The sequence below is a fragment of the Phacochoerus africanus genome, chromosome X (assembly GCF_016906955.1).
Source record: "Phacochoerus africanus isolate WHEZ1 chromosome X, ROS_Pafr_v1, whole genome shotgun sequence".
NCBI classification, from domain to species: domain Eukaryota; kingdom Metazoa; phylum Chordata; class Mammalia; order Artiodactyla; family Suidae; genus Phacochoerus; species Phacochoerus africanus.
The window spans coordinates 98,084,665-98,110,684 of NC_062560.1; the positions used below are offsets into that span (position 1 = coordinate 98,084,665).

The 26,020-nt window shown below is 34.7% G+C and overlaps 1 pseudogene; it reads left to right on the forward strand.

The window, feature by feature from the left end:
* The window catches only part of LOC125118103 (40S ribosomal protein S25-like), a 74,385-nt pseudogene extending 49,206 nt beyond the window's left edge, over positions 1 to 25,179 (forward strand).
* The last annotated feature ends 841 nt before the right edge of the window (positions 25,180 to 26,020 follow it).

The window sequence follows — 26,020 nt, forward strand, 5'->3', positions numbered from 1 at the left end:
AAAACAAAGAGTATGATAAATTATATATATAAATTAATTTCAGGGGTCATTAGGAGCCCAGTTTAATTAAAGAGGTTTCATGTACAGGAAAAGTGGGAGGCTAGAGAAGTAGAGGTCCCTGGTTGTGTATGGACATTGAACATTATGATGGAAAGTTTCGATTTTATCTGATAGGCACTGGAGAGGCCTAAAGTTAAGTAAAAATGAAATAATTTCCTGCTAGGTAAAATAACCTCCTCAGATGTGAATCCAATAGGCAGATGGATGAATCAGTTAATTTTCACACATATTGCTTCTCCATTTGTACCATCTACTTTCAATAACATTTTATAAATACGTGATACATTCAGGGAGAATTTCAGTTCCTGAAAATAGTGACAGTTTGGTAGAGAGGCTTCCATCTGCCTTACACTATATATAGCACAACCCCACTCAAAGCCAGTGATAGATATTTACTGTAGTGATAAAAAATCTTGATCTTTGGAGAAAGTTATACACAAATGTTAAAATAGTAGTGGTTTTTCAAGTGAACTAAAGCATTTCTCAGTATTCGTACCCATCTCTATACATACATATATGTATATAAGCTTTTGGAAAATCAAGGTGCATAAAATACCATGTATTACAAGGACACATGATACTGACAGACATATTTTTTTCTAATTGAAACACAGTTAACATAAAATAGTATTAGTTTTGAGTATAGTGATTCCACATTTAAATACATTATCATAAATGATCATTATGATAATACATTAGGAAATGATCACCATCTGTCTCCAAACTTATTGCAGTATTATTGACCATATTCCTTATATTTATATTACATGCCCTCAACTATTTTGTTACCAGAAGTTTGTACTTAATTCTCTTCACCTATTTCACCCATTCCCTATCCACAAAACAAAATTAGAGACAGATTTTGAATGAGCAGAGGATCAAGGGAAAAACTAAAGCAAACTCTGGCACTGTAAACAGTACAAAAAAGTTTAATTCTCTTATCATCATGCATAATATTGTTTTATAAAAGGATGCTGAGAAATCAAGTGACAGACAAGAGCTCTCCTATATATTAACTGGTAATTACTAACAATATGTGATTCTATAGAGAGAGAACTAGGAATGTGCTGAACACGTGACATCTCCACATGCACAAGGTGACATTTTATATTCAATTTCTAGAAACAAGTTGGCAAGGATCATGTCTTACTCTACCCCATGTATTGATTACTGACTCTTGCTCTGGGGATTACATGGTAAATATAGTGAGCTTTTTGCCACAAAACATAAAATTTTAATTGACATTGGTACTGGTTAAAGAGACAATAGGTAACTAATGTATAATAGTTATCAAGTTCAATGTGAAACTCCTAAACAACAAGATGAGGCAATTGATGCTGTGTGTTAAGCCTTATGATCCTTATGACTTAAGGTTATTGATGACATTGGAGGTGAGGAAGTATTCTTATTTTTTATATTTAATATATTTTTTATATTTAATCTATCAGAAATTTTGATAAATTAAATTTGCCACATTATGTTTTACACGGCAGAAATTGAAGAAAGTAAATTAGTAAAATATCCACTGTCGGGGAAAAAAAAAAGCCTACCCATAAAAGATGACTAGCTGAGTTTAATTACAACTGCAAGCAAACTAAGGATATATTGCGATGGTCTTTAAAGGCCCATGCACCAAAATATGTCACTTTCCACTCTCCTACTCTCACATCTAGTGCTTTACTGATTTACATCCATTTACCTACACAATGAAAAAAGATAATTTTAAAAGATACATATTTTAATCCATTTTTCTCATCCTACCAGGAACCAAGGCATGGTCATTTCTCACTTAGACTACTGTAATAGCCTCCAAATATTTTCCCCACCTCCCTTTTTACTCACTTTCATGCAGTTCTCTCAAACCTCATCTTGTGCCACTTTTCCCCTCACTATACTGCAGTCACAATGGCCTTTCTACTGTTTCTATTCAAATTCATGTAACACATCCCCACTTCAGGAAGTTTGCACATGCTACTCCATCTACCTATTCTTCTCATTATTTTTCACTTAGTTGGTGCTTACCCATATGCCTGGAAATTTTCATGGTCATCTAACCTAAGGTATCTTACAAAATTGCTCACTCCTTTTGCACCTAGTTTGTTTTTCTTCCTAGAACATGTTTACATTTTTATTTTCATGTTTTTTCATTTCTGGCTCCCTCACTAGACTCTAATTTCTATTATGGTAAAGAACACTTTTCCAATATATATCCAGAACTTCAAAAATTACCTGGTGCAAAGTAGGTTCTCAATAAATGTTTACTGAAGTGGAAAGAAATACTTAAATAAATATCTAAACCATAAAGAAATAAGTGGGGGAATCTGAAAGGAAAGCATCTTACATTAAGAACAAAATGTCAACAAAAGCATGGATAGGAAGATAGGACATATTCTAAATTACATAGTTTTTGGCCAGTTTGGCTGGAAGGGGGGAAGAGTTAGAACAGATATAGTAATATTGAAGACTGGCAAGTCATCTTGAGGTCAAATTAAGTCTTTGTCCTTCTAAGCATAGTACATATATGTATCATATGAAATATATATAATTCTCAGACGCACATATTAGAATATACTATATATAGTGCCAAAATAGGATAATTGTTAATCCTTTAGACATTAAATGGTCAGTCACAATTTTTTATTATAACATCTAATGTTTATTCTACTTGCCCTTTTACCTATTTAATTGAGCTTTTATTTTTAAATTTTTAATATCTATGGTGAATTATCCACTTTTGAAAATTTCACAATATTTTCATCATCAAAAACTATAACAGAGAAAACATGACAATTTAATGCATTGAAAATTCCCTTGGTTATAAATGAATGAATTTTTTCATAGATTTATATGAAATTATTTTTTGGCTCCTTTTGATTTTCAGAGCTGAGTCTTTGAAGATGATAGGAGTCTTCAGTGATTTCTATTTTGAAAGCAAGCATGGGCAGTCTTAGCAGTTTTACATGGAGTAATGTTATCTTTCATTAATATAATGTAGAAAAATATTGAAAGTACATTTTCCTGACATTCCCAGTACACAGTATTTATTCTGTGCCCTAGGAACAAAACATATCAAAAGCCCTACTGCTAAAAGGAATTGGATAGTTTAAACAGTCCAACTACCTGCTCCCACATAATAGAGCACCTAACTAGAGTTATCTCTTCTATTATTAAACATTATAGAACAAAGGGATACTTGCCATATACTATTTTTTTTCCATATACTATTTTTGAACTCTACAAATATTGATGCAGATTATTCCTACTACCTCTTTTTATGTATTTGTTTTGAATAAGCTTATTCCACTCAGCATTTTGGAAATCACATCTCTTTTCAGGATTTGCTATGCTTTATTCTACTTGTTTCCTTTATAGATAACTTACCCATTATGACAGTATTTGTCTAGCTCATTTTCATATTTTTTGATTCCCAATTTCCCCCCCCCCTTTGGTATTTTCCTATTCATCATTCCTTTCTTCTAGAGATGTGCTGTCTGTAAACATTAGGATGGATGATAATGAGGTGACCAGACAAAGGAATCCTGGCTCCTGTGATGGTTAGCTGATGTATTCCCTTTAATGTTTTCATACTCTTAATGTGCAATTAAAGTCCTCAAAGAGTGACGAATGTTGACAATAATATAAAGACTGTGTTGTAAAATTTTGTGCAATCAGACCTCTGATTGCTTTTCAAATTACCCTACATACATTAGATTGCAAAAGGTAGAAGTGATTTCATAAGGGGTATATTTGCATGTCAAACTATATAATAAACAAAAGATAATACTGTTATCAGAGAAAGTTTTCTAGTGAATATATCATAAGGGACTTTTCTAGAAATACCCAGCCAGTAGCATTCAGCTAAAGAATATTAAATTTTCCTTTTTTTTGATAATGTGTCCTTTTGAAAAAATACATATTAAGAGATTTTTAAAACCTGGTTATTTCCATGCCCTTATAGTTTTACTGAAATAATGGCATGAATGACCAGTCAGTAATAACAGTACAGTATAATCCAGGTTTCAGATTTTTATCAGTTGTTTTTTTAGTGATTTTTATAAACATGTTTGTTTAGTATTATTTAAATCGTTTTTAAAGTGATTAATTTGGAAATACTGGCACCATTAGTTATAATTTACCTCAGAAATATTTCATTAGTAGACATATGTTTTGAAATATAATCTTACATAATAGTTGATATATTCACTTTTTAAAAATATAACTTTTTATTGTTGTCGACACTGGAAGAGACTTCAAGTATCTAGTTCAAATATGAATCCTTCATTTTTTATTATTGAAGTATAGTTGACTTCCAAAACTATGTTAGTTTAAGTTGCATAACATAGTGATGGGACAACCAAATATATTATAATCACTATAACAATTCCAGTAACCATCTTTCACTGTACAAAATTATTATAGTATTTATTACATTCCATGTGCTATATATGTCCTGTGACTTACTTATTTTATAACTGAAAGATTTTATCTCTTAATTCTCTTCTTCTATTTCGGCCAAACCTCCACTCCTCTCCCCTCTGGAAACTACCAGTTTGCTCTCTGTATTTATAAATCTTTTCCTATTTTGTTTATTTCTTTTTAGCTTCCATATATAAGATATAATACTCTGTTGTCTTTCTTTGTCTGACTTATTTCACTTAGCATAATACCACCTAGGTCCATCCATATTGTTGCAGATGGCAAGATTTCATTCTTTTTATCACTGTGTGTGTGTGTGTGTGTGTGTGTGAAACCTTCTTTATCTATTCAGATATCACCAGATATTTAGTTTGCCTCCTTGTTCCCAGCTATTTTAAAACATGCTCCAATGAACATAGGGATGCATATATCTTTTCAAATTAGTGTTTTTATTTTCTTCAGGTAAATACCGAGAAGTGGAATTGTTGGATCCTATGGTAGTTCCATTTTTAATTTTTTAAGGAAACCCCATTTTTTAAGAAATCTTCCATATTGAGTTTCCTCAAAAAATTTTCCATGGTGGCTGTACCAATTTACATTCCCATGAACAGTATTCATGTGGTCCCTCTTCTCCAAAGACTTACCAATACTTGTCCTTTGTTGTATTTTTGATGAAAGCCATTCTGGCAGGTGTGAGGTGCTATCTCATTGTGGGTTTTACTTACATTTCCCTGATAATTAGTGACATTGAACATCCTTTCATGCCTCCGTTGACCATCTGTATGTATTCTTTCAGGAAATGTCTATACAAGTCCTCTGCTTATTTTATAATTAGACTGTTCGCTTTCTTGATCTCGAATGGTATGATTTTTTTTTTTGTCTTTTTGCTATTTCTTTGGGCCGCTCCCGCGGCATATGGAGGTTCCCAGGCTAGGGGTCCAATCGGAGCTGCAGCCACCGGCCTATGCCAGAGCCACAGCAACGCGGGATCCGAGCCGCATCTGCAACCTACACCACAGCTCACGGCAACGCCGGATCGTTAACCCACTGAGCAGGGCCAGGGACCGAACCCGCAACCTCATGGTTCCTAGTCGGATTCGTTAACCACTGCGCCATGATGGGAACTCCTCGAATGGTATGATTTCTTTATGTAATTTGTATATTAACCCATTATCGGCTACTTGCACTTTTGCAAATTTTTCTACCATTCAGTAGATTGCCTTTAGTTACACTGATAACTTTCCTTCACTGTACAAAAGCAAGTGAGTTTTTACACATTCCCTTTAAGAGTAAAGTCTCTGTTTCCCTCAGCCCTCTAGCTCTCCCAGACATAAACCCACTGGTTTTCAAAGACAAATGTTATGGGGGCTCATCTTCCCAGTGCACATTCCCAGGGCTTGGGAGACCAATGTGAGATTGGAGTCCTTGGCCTTCACAGGGAACCTCCAAAGCTATGAACTCTTTCCCACCTATGGGTCACAGTAGTGGGTGATGGTGTGTGTCCTAGCCAGACCACTTTCCTGCCCCTCCTACTCAACTCAGAGTGGCTTTTCCTTTTTATTTTTAGCTGTAGGAAATCATTTCTGCTAGTCCTCAGGTCATTCTCAGAGTTAGTTACTCGGTCTATAGTTGTAATTTTGGCATGTCCATGGGAGGAGGTAAGCCAAGGATTTTTCTACTCGGCCATCTTGTCCCTTAGTTCAAATATTATTAACCAAAATTCATTATGAGTCTCAGTCACCACCCCAATTATGGGCTCTATGACTTCCACTCCCTAAATTATATATATAAATGTGCTCGTGTATGAATTACTTATTTTTCTAAGTAGATAGTCGTAGCTCTTCAAATGCCTGAATCACAGATGTTAAATCTGTGCTTTATAGTTTTTTTCCAGTATCACATAGAGAGTTGCTGGAAGAACCTATACTAGAAGCAAAGAAACTAGTCATTCCAGTGTTCTTTCATTAATACCTGCTGCCTCTAATTCATATGCTTTGTGTTTTGTTACTCTATTTTAAATCCACGGCTATAATTTTAGTTTCTATCTAAAGTTGAAATTTCATGCACTTCTGGTGGGAGTATAAATTTATACAATTGTAACAAATATGGAAAAAAAGCATGCTCTACAAGTACATAAAACAACATAGATGTATCTCACAAACAATGTTGAGGCACAAGAGTCAAGAATATGTACTACATGGTTTTATTTATATAAAATAACCCTGAGAAGTAGTGAATGGAAGGGGGCATGAGGATATGTTCTTGGGGTCTGTTTATTAGCCGAGGTACTGATTACCCAGGTTTGCTCAGCTTGTTAAAATTTAGCAAACTGTACACTTATGATTTATGTTATGTTATAACCTTAATAATACATAAAATATATTTTGGCAAGTGGGATGATGCTATCATAGACACTATCATTTTTGTAGAAAATATTATAAAGGAAATGAAGATTAACATTTTCTGAATTCTAATGTGCACTGTGTAGTAAGTTCTCTTATTTGTGACATTTCAAATAGTGCTGATAAATAGCTTTGTGAGAGAGGTATTATCCTAAGTCTCAAAAAGAATATGTTCCCAAGGCTACACAGTTAAAATGCCCTTTAGAAAAGACCCTACAGATGAGATTACACTGTCCTTAAGAGAAAATAAGGTAAGTTCTTTGAAATGTTCAATGGACAGAACAACATGAGCTGTGGGTTCTAACTCTATCATTTATTCACTCATTTATCTGACAATATTTAAGTAGACACTGTGTGCCTATGTGCTAAAGAGATATATGTTATCTCTCAGGGGACTTTATCTCCTCATCTGTAAGATGTATGTATTGGTCTAAATGATCTCAGCAGTCTATTTCAACTACGACATCAAGTTTATCGTTTCCTCACAACAGCTTTTCCCAAACTGGCTTATGTGCAACTCTAATTTGCAGCATTTCTCTAATTTATTTAATTATGTAACTCTCAGCACTTTTTGGAATATACTTCCTTAGGAACGCAACACAAATTTGAGCCATAGAAAATTTAACTGGAAGTTAAGATATAATCATTTTTTGTGAGATGATAACAAATGTGCAAGTTATTACCTTCTTTTACAAAGCAGTTTAATTATAGCTCTCTGCACATTTATAGAACTTACATATATGTATCATATATATAATATACATGATATATAATATGTAATATACATCAGTGTATGTATGATGTAAAATGCCATTGTATGTTGTTCTTCTGACTACCCATGAAATATTCTGAATTTTACTTCTTCACTATTTCAGAAGCTATAATTGGGACCATTACCCTATATATCCCAATAGAAATGTAATAAAAACATGAGTGAGATAATTCCTTTCATTGGATTATCTAGAGGATATTATTCATAATTCTAGGGATACAATTTCATAATTTTATGATTTATATTTTCAGAAAGTTCACAGTAATTAAGATAAAGCTTTAAATTTACAATTGGTTAATAGTTGAGTAGGTGAAACAGTTCAGAGTTTTTCATCAAGAAATAATAGGGAAAGTATACAGATTAAAATGTTATATATGTAATGACATTTTAGTTTTTGAATGAAATATTAAAATATACATTGAAGCCTAAAGATGCTTACTCTAAAATTAATGGAATTACCATTCATTTATATTTTAATAGTTCATACTCAGATGAATCTTATATTAATAAGACTGAATTTTAGTTTAAATAAGAAAAGAAGGATCACATTATGAAGATGAAGACAAATAAGAGTTACTTCACCTCTGGATAATCATGTAAATTCTTCTGGTCAAAGTGACCAGGAATAATTACCATATGTTTAGTGATTATAAAGTTAAAGCCTAAAATGTGGATTTCAATGGACAATATTGTGTCCCACGAAAACTCATTATGTTGAAACCTTAATCTCAAAATGATAGTATTTTGAGCTTTGGGGAGATAATTTATTCATGAGAGTAGAGCTTCATGAATGAGATCAGTACCTTTATTAGTAGATGCCAGAGAGAGAGCCAGCTCTATTTTTACCATGTGAGGATACAAACAAGCCACAGTTTGCAATCCAGAAGAGGGTTCTCACCAAAACCTGTCCATGCTGGCACCCTGATCTCAGACTTTCCGGTCTCCAGAATTGTGAGTAACATATTTCTGTTGCTTATAAGCCATCTTAGTCTCTGGTACTTTATTACAGCATCTTGAACTGATTAAGCCATGGACTGTGACTCACCATATTAGAAGGTCAAGTTATACCATATTCAAATTGCTAAATCATTTCTTCCTTACCATTGGCCACTCAAAGGGAGAGTTTGCTCAGAGTGTTAACTGGAATTTGCAGAGAGCTTTCCCTCATGCAATTTCATATGCCATCTTTCAAAGAAAAACATATTTGCCTTTTAGGGCAACACCCATGGCATATGGAGGTTCCCAGGCTAGGAGTTGAACCAGAGGTACAGCTGCCAGCCTACACCACAGCAACCCGGTATCTGAGCCGTGTCTGCAACCTACACCACAGCTCACAGCAACACTGGATCCTTAACCCACTGAGCAAGGCCAGGGATTGAACCTCTGTCCTCATGGATGCTAGTCAGATTCGTTTCCACTGGGCCATGATGGAAACTCCTTTCAAAGAAAATTTTATTGCCATATTACTAATTACTATGCAAAGATTTAGTCCAAACTAAATTCTAATTTCTCATTTTATCTTTTTATCTCCAAGGCTTTTGCATAGTTAGGAAAAAACCCTTAAGTTATCCTGCAGAGTTATGTACCAGTTTACAGTGTGATATTTATTAAATATTTTCACTAGAATTTCTTAAAAATCCATTTTATTCCTCACTGTCAATTTCACCACTAATTTTACAACATTTAATTATCTCATCCAAATATTCCCTGGCTGGAACTACAATTGAAATTCTCTTATCTAGTGGTGAAGATAATAAGTGTTGTTTGGATGCCTTGAAGTTTCATAGTCTGATTATTAAAATACTGAATGCTTTTATTTCCTATATGATCATAATGGGAACATTTTGAATATTAGAAAAGATATCATTACAACTGATCACTTAAAATATAACAGGATTCAAAGAACACTAGGAAACCCCACCTACTGCTAATTTAGCATCAAGAAATTCCCCCAACTCAACTACTAAGGAAACATTGGTATCCTTTGGCTAAGGTGATTTGCTGTATAGTTGGAAAACAATACTTTGTTTTTGTTTTAACCAAATTCTGTTACCCAAACATACATTTGTCCTATTAAATGAGTCAATTCAAAGAACAAGGACAGAATTAATACCCTATCTGAAGACCACTGATTTAAGAGAATATATACCCCTTGCTCTTTGGGATTTGGAGCAATCATCTCAACAGTTATTAAAAAAATACTCCTCATAGAAATAAAGACTTTTTAGAAAGTGAAGAAATATGAAATTATGATAGGTTTCAAAAAATTAAAATTTAATCAGCTGATTATAAATGTTTTTAGGATTATTCTTTTTTTTTCCTCTATACTAAGGTAGTTAGATAACTGCCTATGAGACACTGCACTGAAACAAAGGAAGTTGAGAATGAAAGTAGCTGCAGATAACTTGAAAATTCTGGATGGCATTTAAATCAGCAGGTCCTAATGATCAGCGACAAAAGATTCTAAAGGCAATGGTGCATGTTATTGCAAAGCTCTTTGCTGCTATTTTGAGGAAGTTGCTTAGAACAGAAGAGCCAGAAGTCTGAAGTCTGAAATAGAGTTAAATGCCCAATTTTACTAAAAGTATGATCTAGGAAAATTGTAGACCTGTTAGCTTAACATCAGTACCTGGAATGATAGTGGATAAAATCACTATGCTATCAGTTTGAAAATGCCTACAGAGGAAGAAAATGCTGAATAATGAATAAGATGGCTTCACAAAGAACAAGAATATCAGGCACATTTTATTCCCCTCTATGCCAAGTTAATATTTATAGAAAGGAAGGAAAGAATTGTTATATAGCAGCAAACCATTTCCATATTACTGGGTCTTAATCTTTTCCATATTTTTCTCTATGGCTAGACATTACAGTAGGTAGTTATGATGTTATTTCAGAGATTTGGGGAATTTTGCTGTCCTCCAAAACAAGCTACCAATATTTAGTACTTCATTTCTTGGTTTAAGGCTCTTTCACACTATTAAAAAGCTGTGTGACTTTGAGAAAGTAAACTTTTCTGAGTTTGTTTCCCTATCTATAGAAGCTGAAGCTCTCTTCCAGCCCTCTGGATCTACTAGTGAAATAAGGTACAGAGTCAAGATAACATTTCAATCTGATTCATTAAACACAAGTTTAGTAAAATATAATGTCATACAAATACTGGGACACGAACACAAATAAATGGAAGTAAAAATTAGAAAATACCTTGAGAGGAACATGAGGCTGATGATGTGAATAATTATGGATAATGGCTAACACTGGCAGGCCAACAAAATCTTCAGGAAACCCCAGACCTCGTACCCAGATGTGTTAGGAACCCCATCAGTAATCTGACACCAGCTCTGTGACCCTTGACCCTGCAACCAACCTTCAAGTTCTCTCCACCAGTATGGTAGCACTAATGCATCAAGACCTTGACTTGCCCATCAGTCAGAAGGCAACAACCCAAGAGTCTTTTGGACCCTGACTCTATCCACAAATAAGCCAACACTAGCTCCAGAGTCCCTGGGGTTCTGCAGTCATCTGTCTCATGACCTGGTCTCACCAACCAGCAGCTTACAGCCTCCATGCAAAGCAAAGCTTGGCAACCAACCAGAACTGAGGACGAACCAAGCACATCAGAATGCCTATATGGTCAGCATGCTACAACAGAAGAATCCATGCAGTCCTCATAGAAGGAAAAATACACTAGAAGGATCAAATGATAATGAGAAACAGATCAACAAGCTGAAAGAAAGAGTAGTAGAAATCAATGATGCAGAACATAAAAAAGGGTAAAGAATGAAAAGACATGAGGACAGTTTAAGAGAACTCTATGACAACATCAAGCAAAATAATTTCACATTATAGGGTTCCCAGAAGGATAAGAGAGGGTAAAAGAGTCAGGGAACATATCTGAAGACATGATAGCTGAAAACTTCCCTAACCTGGGAAGAGGTCCCATAAAGGATTAACCCAAAGAGGAACATACCAAGACACATTGTAATTAAAATGGCAAAAATTAAAGATAAAAAGAGAATATTAAAAGCAGAAAGGGAAAAGCAACAGATACAACATACAAGGCAACTCCATAAGGCTATCAGCTAACTTTTCAGCAGAAACTCAGCAGCCCAGAAGGGAGTGACATGATATATATAAAATGATGAAAGGGGGAAACCCACAATCAAGAATCAGCCAATATTGCTGATGAATATAGATGTGAAAATCCTCAACAATATTCTAGGAAACCAAATCCAACAATATATTAAAAGGATCATACACCATGATCAAATGAGATTTATCTCAGGGATGCAAGGATTTTTCAATATCTGCAAATCAGTGTGATACATCACATTAACAAATTGAAGGATAAAAACCTATGGTCATCACAATTGATGCAGAAAAAGCTTTTGATAAAACTCAACATCCATTGGTGACAAAAACTCTCCAAAATGTGGGTATATAAGGAAACTACCTCAACATAATAAAGGCTATATTTGACAAACCCACAGCAAACATCATATTTAACAGTAAAAATCTGAATTTATTCCCTCTAAGATTAAGACAAGGATGCCCATTCTCACCGCTTATTCAATGTAATGTTAAAAATCCTAGCTACAGCAATCATACCAGAAAAAGAAATAAAAGGATTCCAAATTGGGAAGGAAGAAGTAAAACTGTTACTCTTTGTAGTTAACATACTATACATAGAAAATCCAAAGATGCTGGTGAAAACTACTAGAACTCAACAATGTATTCAGTAAAGTTTCAGGATACAAAATTAACAAATCTGTTGCATTTCTATATACTAAGAGGAAACTATCAGAAAAAGAAATTAAATAAACAATCCCATTTACCACTGCATAAAAAAAACCAAACATAAAACCTAAAAATAAACCTACCTAAGAATGTAAAAGAACTGTACTAGGAAAATTCTCAAACACTGATGAATAAAATTGATGGAAACACAAATAGATGAAAAGACATACCATGTTCTTATACTGGAAGAACTGATATTGTTAAAAATGACCATACAACCTAAGGTAATCTACAGGTACAATACAATCCCTATCAAAATAGCAAAGGTATTTTTTAGAGAATTAGAACAAATAATTTTAGAATTTGTATGGAAACACAAAAGACCCTGAATAGCCAAAACAATCTTGCAAAAAAAGTATAGAACTGGAGGACTCATGCTCCCTTACTATACTACAAACCTACAGAAACCAAAACAGTATGGTACTGGCGCAAAAACAGACATATACATCAATGGAACAGAATAGAGAGCCCAGAAATAAGCCCGCAAATGTATGGCCAATAAATATACTACAAATGAGGCAAGGTTATACAATGGAGAAAAGACAGCCTCTTCAATAAGTGGTGCTGGGAAAACTGGAGAGTAACATGTAAAATAATTAGAACATTCACTAACATCATATACAAAATTAAATTCAAAATGGATTAAAGACATAAATGTAAGACTGGAAACAATAAAGTCCCTAGAGGAAAACATAGGTAGAGCACACTTGGATATAAATTGCATCAATATATTTTTGGATCCATCTCCTAGACTAATGGAAATAAAAACAAAAGTAAACAAGTGGGACCTAATTAAATTAAAAAGCCTTTGCACAGCAAAAGGAAACCATTGTCAAATTGCAAAGGCAACCTGCTGAAAAGGAGAAAATATTTGCAAATGATGTGATGGATGAGGGGTTAATATTCAAAATATATAAACAGTTCATACAACTCAATATCAAAAAAATAAACAAGCTGATTAAAAAATGGACAGAAGACTTGAGGAGAAATTTTTCCAAATAAGACATTCAAATGGCAAACAGGCACATGAAAATATGGTTAATGTCATTAATCAGAGAAATGCAAATTAAAACCAAAATGAGATATCACCTCACATCTGTCAGAATGGCTATCATCAAAAAGAACACAAATAACAATTATTAGTGAGGATGTAGAGAAAAGAGAACCCTCATACCCTGTCAGTGGGAATGTAAATTATTGCATCCACTATGGAAAATAGTATGGCGGTTTCTCTAAAAACTAAAAATAGAGCTACCAAATGACTGAGCACATCAACTCCTGTGTATATATGTGAAAAAAAAAGAAAACATTAATTTATAAAGGTATCTATACCCCAATGTTCACAACAGCACCATTTACAATTGCCAAAATATAAAAGCAACCTAAGTGTTCATCAGTAGATGAATGAATAAAGAAGTTGTGGGGTATATTCAAGTTCTCATTGTGGCTCAGTGGGCTAAGAACCCAACTAGTATCCATGAAGATGCTGGTTCAATCCCTGGCCTCACTCAATGGATTAAGGATCCAGCATTGCCACAAGCTGGGGCATAGGTTGCAGATGTGGCTCAGATCTGTCATTGCAATGGCTGTGGCATAGGGTGGCAGCTGTAGTTCTGATTAATCTCCTAGCCTGGGAACTTCCATATGCTGCAGGTGTAGTCCTAAAAAGAAAAGAGTAAAAATAAAAGAAGTCGTGGTGTATATTATTTGCACACACACAGTTGAATAATTCTCTGCCATGAAAAAGAACAGAATTTTGCTATTTGCAACAACATGGATTAACTTGGACTGTTATACTAAGTGAAATAAGTCAGAGAAAGACAAATAATGTATGATATCAATAATATGCAGTAGAATCTAAAATATATATAACAAGGTAGTGAATATAACAAAAAAGAAACAGACCCACAGATATAGGGAACAAACTAGTGGTTACTGGTGGGGGGAAAGAGGGGGACATGGACAAGTTAGAACTATGGGATTAAGAGATACAAACTGGAGTTCCTGTCATGGCTCAGTGGAAATGAATCTGACTAGCATCCATGAGGACACATGTTCAATCCCTGGCCTTGTTCAGTGGGTTGAGGATCCCGCTTTGCTGTGGCTGTGGTTTAGGCTGGCAGCTTCAACTCCAATTCAACCCCTAACCTGGGAACCTCCATATGCCACTGGTATGGCTCTAAAAAGACAAAACCATCATGTATAAAATAAACAAACTACAAGGATATATTGTACAATATAGAAAATGCAGCAAATATTTTATAATAACCATAAATGGAGTATAAACTTTTAAAATTGTAAATCACTGTGCTGTACGTATATAACATACAATACTGCACATAAACTACTCTTTGATAAAAAAATCCAAAAAAGTATGGAATGTAAAACTTACAGTATTTAAGAACAATGGAACTTAATGATAGAAACAAATATGTAAAACATAGTAAGTAAAATTCTGTCTGTATTTGTCATTGATTAAATCCTTAATATGGAACATGGAACCTCATTTAGTTTAGATTTTTGTATTTGGAAAAGAATATAGGTTTTATACAGTTGTTTTATAAGAGTGCAAATAAAAAAGCTTAAAGAAATCGAAAAGACTGAAAAGTTTAAACACCTTTTTCCTTTGGGGGGTTGTATGTGAGGTGGAGAGAGGGGGAAGGAAAAGGGAAAGTATGTACTTGCTTTAGAAAATAACCTATAGCTGACTATATAAAGGAGGGAGAATACTGATGAATTAATTCAGTAAAAAATGGCAGTAAATATATTTTCTATTCAATGCCCCTTGCTATTTTAATGGGAAAAACTTCATGACATTATCTCTGATTACAAGATGTTTATACATTCACAAGGAAGACAAAATTCACATAGCCATTCTAAACAAAATAAGGCTATATAAGGTAAATTATGATCCAAACCCAAGAATTAATATTGTCAAAATGGACATATAACACAAAGCAATCTGTAGATTTAATGTGAACCCTATCAAATTACCCACGATATTTTTCACAAAACTAGAACAAATACCTAAAATTTATATGGAACTGCACAAGACCCAGAATTACCAAAGCAATCCTAAAGAATAAAGCATGAGGCATAACCCTCTCAGACTTCAGACTATACTACAAAGCTTGAGTAATCAAAACAGCATGGTATTGGCACAAAAACAGACATATGGATCAATGGAACAGAATAGAGAGCTCAGAAATAAACCCACACACCTACGGTCAATTAATCTTCAACAAAGGAGATGATATAAAATGGGAAAAAGTCTCTTCAGCAAGTGGTGCTGGGAAAATTGGACAGCCACATGTAAATCAATGACATTAGAACACATGCTCTCACCATACACAGAAATAAAATTCAAAATGTCTTAAAGATTTAAACATAAGACCTGACATCATAAAATTCCTATAAGAGAACATAGGCAAAAACATTACCTGACATAATTTTTCTTCACTTCCCAAGGCAGTAGAAATAAAACAAAAATAAATGGGACCTAATCAAACTTACAAGCTTTTGTACAGCAAAGGAAATCATAAACAAGATGAAAAAACAACCTACAGAATAGAAGAAAATATATTCCAAATGATGTGACTGAGGAGGGCTTAATCTCCAAAATACACAAACAATTCATACAACTCAACAAAAAAATCAAACAACCCAACTGACAAATGGGGTGGGAGAACTAAATAGGTATCTCTCCAAAGAAATACACATGGCCAGTAGAAACACGGAAAAATGCTCAATATCACTAATTATTAGAGAAATGCCTATCAAAACTACAATGAGGTATCACTTCACACCAGTCAGAATGGCCATTGTTAAAAAGTCAACAAACAACAAATGCTGCAAAGTGTGTGGGGAAAAGGGACCCCTCCCACACTGTTGGTGGGATGTAAGTTGGTACAGCCACTATTGAAAACAGTATGGAGGTTCCTCAGAAAACTAAATATAGAACTACCATATGATCCAGCAATCCCACTCCTGGGCATATACCCAGACAAAAGTATAATTTGAAAAGATACATGCACCACTATCTTCATAGCAGCACTACTCACAATAGCTGAGACATGGAAACAACCTAAATGTCCCTCAACAGATGAATGCATAAAGAAGATGTGGTACATATGCACAATGGAATATTACTCAGCTATAAAAGGAATGAAATGATGCCTTTTGCAGAAACATGGATGGACCTAGAGACTCTCATACTAAGTAAGCAAGAGAAAGACAAATATCATATGGTATCACTTAAGTATCTAAAGTATGACACAATTGAACCTATTTATGAAATAGAAACATATTCATGGACAAGGAGAACAGCTTGGGGAAAAGGGTGGGGGAGGGATGGAGTGGGAGGTTGTGGTGAGCAGATGTCAGCCATTATACACAGAGGGGATAAACAACAAGGTCCTACTGTATCGCACAGTGAACTCTATTCATTGTCTTGTGATAAACCCTAATAGAAAAAAATATTTTTTAAAGAGTGTTTATAACTCTGAATCGCTTTGGTGTACAGCAGAAATTGACACAACATTGTAAATCAACTATATTTCAATAAAAGATAAAGAAAAATTAAAAATCATGCTTAAAAAATTATGATCCAATCCTAAAATGAGTAGTTCAGACAATAAATAAGATCACTAACTAGAGAAGAGAGAGATGACGATGGGCCAGCTCACACATTTTTGTCAGAGTGTGGATTTCCCTTATTCTCCCTGCTTTCTTCACCTGGCTTATATCAGGTCTATGGAATGTTGAAACCTCTGTAAAGCTGTTTCTGAACTATGCCCTCTCCAACTTCTATAATAGTGCACTTAACAACTGGGTTCTGTACACATTCTGTGCTTCCTCAGCATCTTGCACTTGCCTGTGCTGCTTCTATTTATAATTGCCTGTTTGCTTGTCTGTGCACCCCAGACAATGTGAGTTCCTTGAAAGCAGAGACCAGGCCTTATTTACTGCTGTATCTCTCATCTATTATATGGAATAGCATATACTAGGAAGTTAATTAATATTTGAGGAAAGGAAAAAAATGAATGCTTTATCAGTTCCAAGGTCATGTCTTCCATCTTAACCTGATAGCAGTAAGTTACTAGATTTCTCCAAAAATGCTGCAACTGACAAGTAAGACTAATGGGTCAAAGATCTTGTCATGACAAGTTTATGAGATTATTTATGATAATTCATGTAAATTCCAATCTCTTCAAGTTTATCTCATACCATTCCTTTTTTTTCCCCACTCTAAGCTATAATCACAAAGAACTATTTGTTTTTTTAAGCAATTCGTTTTAACAAATCTTTTCTTAGTAACTCACTGTCTGACTCTTCCTCTGTGTTGATCTTTGTGTCCCTGCTCCACAGTCCAGAGAATCCTGTGCTTGTCTCTTAATAAATTCTTTAAAATATTTGTTTTTCTATTCACATTTCTCCCCTTTTGCTACTCCAATTACATGTATGTTAAGTAATTCAATATTGTCCCACAGGCCATTGAGATTGCTGTTCTTTACTCAGTATTTTTCTCTCTGTGCTTCTATATAGTTTCTATTGCTATGTTTTAATGATATTGCTAATTTATTATGTAATATGCAACCTATTAAGTCACCTAGTAATTTATTTTACTTGAAATGTTTTATTTTTTCAGTCTAAAATTCCACATGGTTCCTTTTATAACTTGTATTTCTTTTTTTTAAGTTATTTTTCCCATTTAAACATTTGTGTTATAATAGCTGCTTTAAAGTCCTTTTCTACTAATTCAATCACCTCTGCCATTGTTGAGTTTGTTTCTAATGGTTGATTTTCTCCTGGTTATGTTTAATGAATTCTTCTATAAGTTCCTTGAGGGAAGAGGCAGTGCCTTATTCATCGCTTTATAGGCAAAAGCTCACCATAAATATACAGAGATGGAATAAATGAACAGACTTGGAAGGTTTTGTAGAGGAGATAAATATAGTTTTAAAATATTGATGTCTTACTGTATACCAGACCCTATTCTATGTACTTATAAACTCATGAGATCGTCTCAAAGATGTTATAAATTAATATTATCTCAATTTTGAAAATAAGGAAATGGAAGCACAAAAATCTAATTTGTACAGGGTTATACACATCTTGCAAGTTAGAGAGAAAATGTTATTAAGTACTACATCATATTAACTTTGTACTTGGATTTATGCTGGTCCCATGAAAGACAAAGAGGATTGAGAATGGAAGAATCAAAGCAGAAAAGCATACTCAGAATCCTTATTATGAGGCATGACATGAGCTAAAAAACAGAATATAATGTCCAAAAGCAAGACAATTAAGAGAATAATATAATTGATACTGTTTGGAATGTCTGTATTGGTAAGTAGTGGCAGACAGACTTGGATAGGTAAATTTTAAGATTATAGATAGAGGGAGTTCCCATCATGGCACAGCAGAAACATTCCGATTAGGAACCACGAGGTTGCGGGTTCAATCCCTGGCCTCGCTCAGTGGGTTAAGAATCCAGCTTTGCCATGAGCTGTGGTGTAGGTCACAGGTGTGGCTCAGATCTGGCATTGCTGTGGCTCTAACCTAGGCCAGCAGCTGTAGCTCCAATTGGACCCCTAGCCTGGGAACCTCCATATGCTGCGAGTGCAGCCCTGAAAAGACAAAAGACCAAAAAAAAAAAAAAAAGATTATAGAGATTATAAATAGAATTGAATGTCAAAATATGGAGTTTAGACTAAACAAGAAGAGGTAGAAACAAAGTAGGTTCTTGAGTTGACATCATAAAATAACTTTTGGGAAGTTTGATACAGAGGAATGTGCATAATGAACAAGAATGGAGAGAACTGGAGTTCCTGTTGTGGCTTAGCAGTAATGAAATGAGCTCAGCTAGTATCCATGAGGACATGGGTTCAATCCCTGTTCTTGCTCAAAGGCTTAAGAATCTGGCGTTACCATGAGCTGTGGTATAGGTCACAGACAGCTTGGATCCTGTGTTGCTGTGGCTGTGATGTAGGCCAGCAGGTGTAGCTCTGATTCAACCCCTAGCTTGGGAATTTCCATATGCTGCAGGTGCTGCCCTAAAAAGAAAAAAAAAAAAAAAACGGATGAGGAGAACTGCCAACTGCCAGCCTGCTGGGGTTTCTAGGCCAATATTATTTTGGTAATTTCATCAATGTCCAAGGTCCAGCTGTTATACCAAAAGTTAAAAAAAATTGTGCCCTAAAGTTTCTAAGATTCTTGTGTGACTGATTCAAATAAAATAATTAATCAGGAGTTCCCATTGTGGCTCAGCATATTAAGAACCTCACTGTTGTCCATAAGGGTGTAGGTTCAATCCTTGGCCTTGTTCAGTAGGTTAATGATCCAGCATTACAAACTCTGGCATAGGCTGTAGATGCAGCTTGGATCTAGCATTGCTGTGGCTGTGGCATAGGCTGGCAGCTACAGCTCCGATTCAACCCCTAGCCTGGGAACTTCCATATGCTGCAGGTGCAGCCATAAAAAGAAAAAAAATTAATCAGCAAATATTTTTTGAGCACCTCCTCTCCATCAGACATTACATTAGATATTGGGGAATGGTGGTGAAGGAAAGACATGATCGTTATCTCCATGAAGTATGGTAGATTAAACATAACTTGAATAAGGTGATGTGTCTTGCAATGCAAGAAGTGGTAGAGAAAATAATAGAAATCAGGGTCCCTTACTCAGCAAAAAGACCAGAGAAAAATTCCCGGATAAGGTTACAAATAAGCAGAGAACTTAAAGACGACTTGAATGAAGCATGAAAAAGAGCTCCAAGCAGGAAAAATAACATGTTGAAAGGACTTGAGAGAGAGAGTATCATTTTCAAAGAACTGAAAGAATTTCTCTATGACTGGAACAGAGAAAGCATCACAAGATGGTATCAGAGAGGAAGGCTAACACTAGATCTCACAAGATCTTTTAAGATACTAAAAATAGTTTTATTCTAAGTGTTATCCGAAATTATTGGAAGATTTTAAGAGTTCAGTGATCAGTTCACATGAGTTCACGTGATTTGACTATTTTAAAAAACCCTTCTCACACATACTCTTCCAATAGACTTGTGGACTAGCTAAGTTGACTGGCACCTCAAATCACACCAGTTTAAAAGGTTGAATTATTTTTTTTCTATATGTATTAGTGTGGAAGCATGGAAAACACAGTTAAAAAAATAATAAGTCAAAAATCAAGGAAAGTAGGAAACTGAAAGAGATGAGCAAAGCCAGAAATGAACTGATAACATAAGGGGATTTTCCAAATATGATGAATTTGAACTTCAGTTTTCATAGCCTCATAGAGTTTAAGAGAAATGTCATTAATTTCAGGACCCATTCAAATTATAGAGATTGATATAAGACCCCAGATAAAGCTTGAACCCTCAAGAATAAAGCTGTTTGACAGGTTCATAAATAATAAATTGCCAAACACATTAAAATTTAAGCTCTAGGTTGTACATGAGACTAATCATCCTAAAAAAATTTTAAAAATATACTCTAGAAATCTTATTAAAAAATTATTTGAAGACTTTGACAGTTGAACAAAGAACAAAGATAATAGAGTTGATCAGGAGGAAGAAAATAGTAATGAGTATCCCATTTTATATGGCTTTTAGCCTGAAAAGAATTCTAGCACTGTCAGACCAAAATGCAGATAGAAACCTGACAGTTATACTCATATAAATAAACACAGAACAAAGTCTGGGATAATCATAGCAGCTGGAAAAATGAGGGAGGAAATCCTATAATGGAGAAAACCATAGATAGGGACCTATAATTTTGTGTACAAGGTCAACCTAAATCTCTGACTGACTTTTGAACCATGTATACATAGGACAGAGTTCAATCAGACAAATTAAAACTAGAAAAATGGAAATAATGTTTCTGAGTTTAGGATTTGAGTTCAGACAAATTAATTATTTACCTAAAAAAAATCAGAGTCGTTCAGAGAACAGAAAATCTAGGGTCTCTAATATATCAACCATAGAACACGGGATTCAACAAAAAATTACTAGATACATGAATAAACAGGAAATCATGACCCTTATTCAAAAGAAAAGGTAATCAAAAAATACTAACACCAAGACAAAAAGTTTTAATTATCAGAGATTTTAAAATAGCTATTATAACTGTATTCAAGTAAATAAAAATATGCTCATAATGTTTGAAATACAGGAATTCTTAACCAATAATAGAAACATTAAAAAGAATCAAATGGAAAATGTGAAACCTAAAAATACAATAACTGAAATAAAATTTCAGTAAAGAGGCTTAAAAGATCAAAGATAGCATATTAAAGAGTCAGTCAATTTGATAAGATTAGTAAAAATAATCTAGAGAGAGAGTCAAGACTGAAAAAATAAACTTGCAGGTGCAGCCAGTGATCTTCAGTGATTTTCTAAGAGATCACGGAAGTGATCTTCTAAGAGAAGTACATTGTGTGAATAAGGAAAAAAATAACTTCTCTGAAAATTTAGAACCATCAGTTGGCCATATGTGTGTTTTTATCTAGAATTTGCATTACCTGGCTAGTCCAAAAACAATTTATTCCTAGAATTAAAGTTCCAGAATTTAAAGTTCACTGCAACTGGTAATGCTCACAAAAGCCCAGAAGCATTCATAAAAATTAACTGGAGGACTCCATGATCACTCTTGCCCTAATAAGTAAGTGACAATGGATACACTTCTAAGGAAAAATCATTAATACCATAAAACATACAAAATAAAATACAAAAATTTTTTAAATGAGAACAAGACACTATGACCAAGAGTCAGTAGAAACAACGGACAGTAAATCAGGCCTGCAATGTATTCAGATATTAAAATTCTCAGGTTCAAAAATATGTATCGTATATTTGATATATTTAAAGAATTTTTTAAAGCTTTTAAAATGTTAATATTAAGTAAAAGACTACAAAAATTAGTTAAGCAGGTTGGGAAAAATAAAAATACAATCTCTATAAAGAAATATAATAATATAATGACTCATAGGACAAATATCAGACTTGACTCAGCTAAGGAGAAAATTGGTAAATTGGAAGATGTATCCCAAGAGATTATCCAGATTTGGAGCACAAAAAGTCAGTAGGAAATAAGTGATATGGAGAAAGATGTAATTTTTACTTCTCAAGAGTAGAAAGGAAGGCAGATTACAGTGGAGTAGTAAACCCAGTGTGCTAAAAGAAAACACATGGTGAGTTATGATTCTAAAATAGGTAAAAACATATTTTGATAAAGGTGAAATAAAGACATTTTAAGAAAATCAAAACTGAGAACATTTGCTACTGACTGAACCTAACTAAAGGTAATTCTGCCAAATATAATTCAATAAGAGGATGACAGATGAGAGAAGTAAAGTGGTAGAAGGGCAGAAAAATTATTGAATAAAAACACATTATAGTTTATAAATTGTGCATAAAAATCACCCTTAACATGGTGACAAAAAGTAGGTACCACCTTATTATGGTCATGGATTCTGTGGAACAAAGTAGGAATGGCTTAGCTCTCTTCTGAGATAGCTAGAAACTCAAACTTAAAGATTGAATGGCTAAGGTAACTTGGAAAATTGGTGACTGAAATCATCTGGAGTATTATTCATTCATCTATCTATTGTCACAACTGGTCCAGTTCAAAGGCTGGGCTCATCTAAGAGAATGAATGAAAGTTTTCTGTATGTCATGAACTTTCACAGCATGGCAACTAGATTCTGACAGGAAGTTCCCTAAGAATGAACAGCAAGTGGAGGATTATGTCAAGAGGCAAAAAAAAAAAAAAAAAAAGAAAGAAAGAAAAAAAAAAGAAAAAGCTCAAAACCTTTTCAAAGCTAAGCTCATTAGTCATAGAATGTTATTTCTACCACCTAATGGTTAAGCAAGTCATTAACTCTAGCCCATAATCTAAGGGAGAGTAAATAAACTCCACTTCTTGATGGCAGAGTAGCAAAAATAGAATCTGTAATAAACAATAATAATAACATCTCGAGAAGTTAAAAATTAAGATAGTCTTAGGCTTCAAGTCCCCTTCAAGGAGATTAAACCCAAAGCTTCTGGCCAAGACAAGAATTACCAGACCCTTATAATTCCCCCACCCATCTTATTGTAATGTCCCTTCTCCCACCTTGAACAACCTGGCCTACTCCTTCTTACTCCCTACTAGGAAAGGTATGTGGGCCAATTCCTCACCCCACCTTTATATAACTGTTCCCAATACAAATGAGAATCACTAGACCAATTAGAAGATCAAATATGCCTCGTACAGAGACCAATCACCACTCAACCCTTATGCACATGCAGTGGCCCAGGGTGGGAAAAATCAGGTCCCCACCCAGGCCCGCAGCATGGGGATATAAGAAAAACCCAATCGTAAATCGGGGCCAGTCCATACTCCCAGTACTCCCAGGGAAGCCCGCTCTTTCTCTAAGTATGTATTTTCACTTTAATAAACTTGCTGTGATGCACCTGCCATTTCAGTTCTTTGCTGAGGCAGCCAGGATCAAGGATCCAAAAACAATGCAACCCTAACAATAAAACTATAGAATATTATAACAAAAGCATATATGTCAGGTAAAAGTATAATTGGCAGCAAAGTATCCTAATGTTTTTTTGTTTTTTTCAGAGGAGGATAAAAACATCAATTAAACCTAGAATTTGATGAGTTATTTGTACACATTAATATTTGTAGTGTAACCCTTAAAGAAAAAGAAACAGAGTGATGGTCTCAGCTGGGACTCTTTGTCTCTGCTCAATGAAATCTCTCATTCTTCAGCAGACTAGCTTGCTCTTGTTCACATGATGGAAGCTTAGAAAAGTCTATTTTCTTTTTTAAATCACATTACAGTTATTGCAGTTAACTGGGTAAAAGGAGAAGTATCTTTTATACTCAACATTACTTCAAAATTAGGAATGTAATTAGACTTGCCCCTAGATCTTATTATTTAATACATTGATAAAGATATACAATACTACAGTTGACCCTTGAAAAACACTGGGTATTAGTCAGCATTTAACTTATAGGTGGCCCCCCATATCTGCAGAGATTCAACCCATCACAGACCATGTAGTATTGCAATATATACTATTAAAAAATATCTGCATACAGTTGGCCCCTGCAGTTCAAATCTGCTGCTGTTCAAGGGTCAACTTCTATATGACAAATGTATTAACATATATATAGCTGCGTTTCAATATAATTGCTTTCTTTTGCAATCCTATAATTTTATTTTGTGCATTTAAAAATCTTTTCTCTTTTCTGTCCGACATCTTAGCAAGGAGGCACTCCTGGTAACTGCTCTCCCAGCTTTGCTTTGCCGCCCAAGGACAACAAGAAGAAGAAAGATGCCGGAAAGTCAGCCAAGAAAGACAAAGACCCAGTGAACAAATCTGGGGGCAAGGCCAAAAAGAAGAAGTGGTCCAAAGGCAAAGTTCGGGACAAGCTCAATAACTTAGTCTTGTTTGACAAAGCGACATATGACAAACTCTGTAAAGAAGTTCCCAACTATAAGCTTATTACTCCAGCTATTGTCTCTGAGACTGAAGATTCGTGGTTCTCTGGCCAGGGCAGCCCTTCAGGAGCTCTTGAGCAAAGGACTTATTAAACTGGTTTTAAAGCACAGAGCTCAAGTAGTTTACACCTGAAATACCAAGGGTGGAGATGCCTCAGCTGCTGGAGAAGATGCATAAACAGGTCCCACCAACTGTACACTGTACATTTTGAAAAATAAAACTTTAATTAAAAAAAATTTTTAAAATGAAAATCTTTTCTCAGAAAGAGTCCAGTAGGCTTCACTAGACTTCCAAAAAGATTCATGGCACAGTTAAAAATCGTATTCATACATGGAGGAATCTGCAAAGCAGGGCTATTTAAAATAGAAAAAAAAAATGTTGAGAACTCAAATATCCAACAACAGGATTAATAAATATATTGTATTATATTCACAACATAAATATGTTGCTGCAGTGAAATGAATGATTTATACACAAAAACATGGGTAAATCTCAGGTGAGTAAAAAATGCAAGTTGTAGAAGAATGAATATTGTGAGTCTATTGTTACAGCAGGCAGATAGGTCTGAGCAGAGAAAAGGGAGGCCATGGACCAGGCAGCAGGAAACCATGCATTTTGTAAACAGTCCATGGGCAGACAAAGAAAACCAGGAATCTCCAGACTGACAAGAAACCACACATTTGGGGTTGATAAGTGCCCTGGAGGCAGACAAAGAAAGGTGAGAAAAGGCAGAAATCTACAGCATCGAAATATAACCTGTTGCTCAATTTGTCCTCATTATAAAAAAAATTAGCTCTCCTTGCAGATAAGAAGTTCCCATCATGGACCAAGGCCACGACACTTTTGATCTAGGCTAAATAAGGACAAAAATCCCTCTTCCCTTCTGGAAGGTGGAGCTGTAATGAAAATCAGGAAATGGGACCCCCAAGACCTTCCTTCTCAATGAGTATTCCGCCCATTCATTTGTATGCCTCTCATAACTGGCTTGTCAAAGAAATGCAGGGCAGCTGCTACCCTACATGCCAGCCTCTCCTCTAGGGACATATTTCTCACTTAAATAAATCCTCTCTTTTCTTT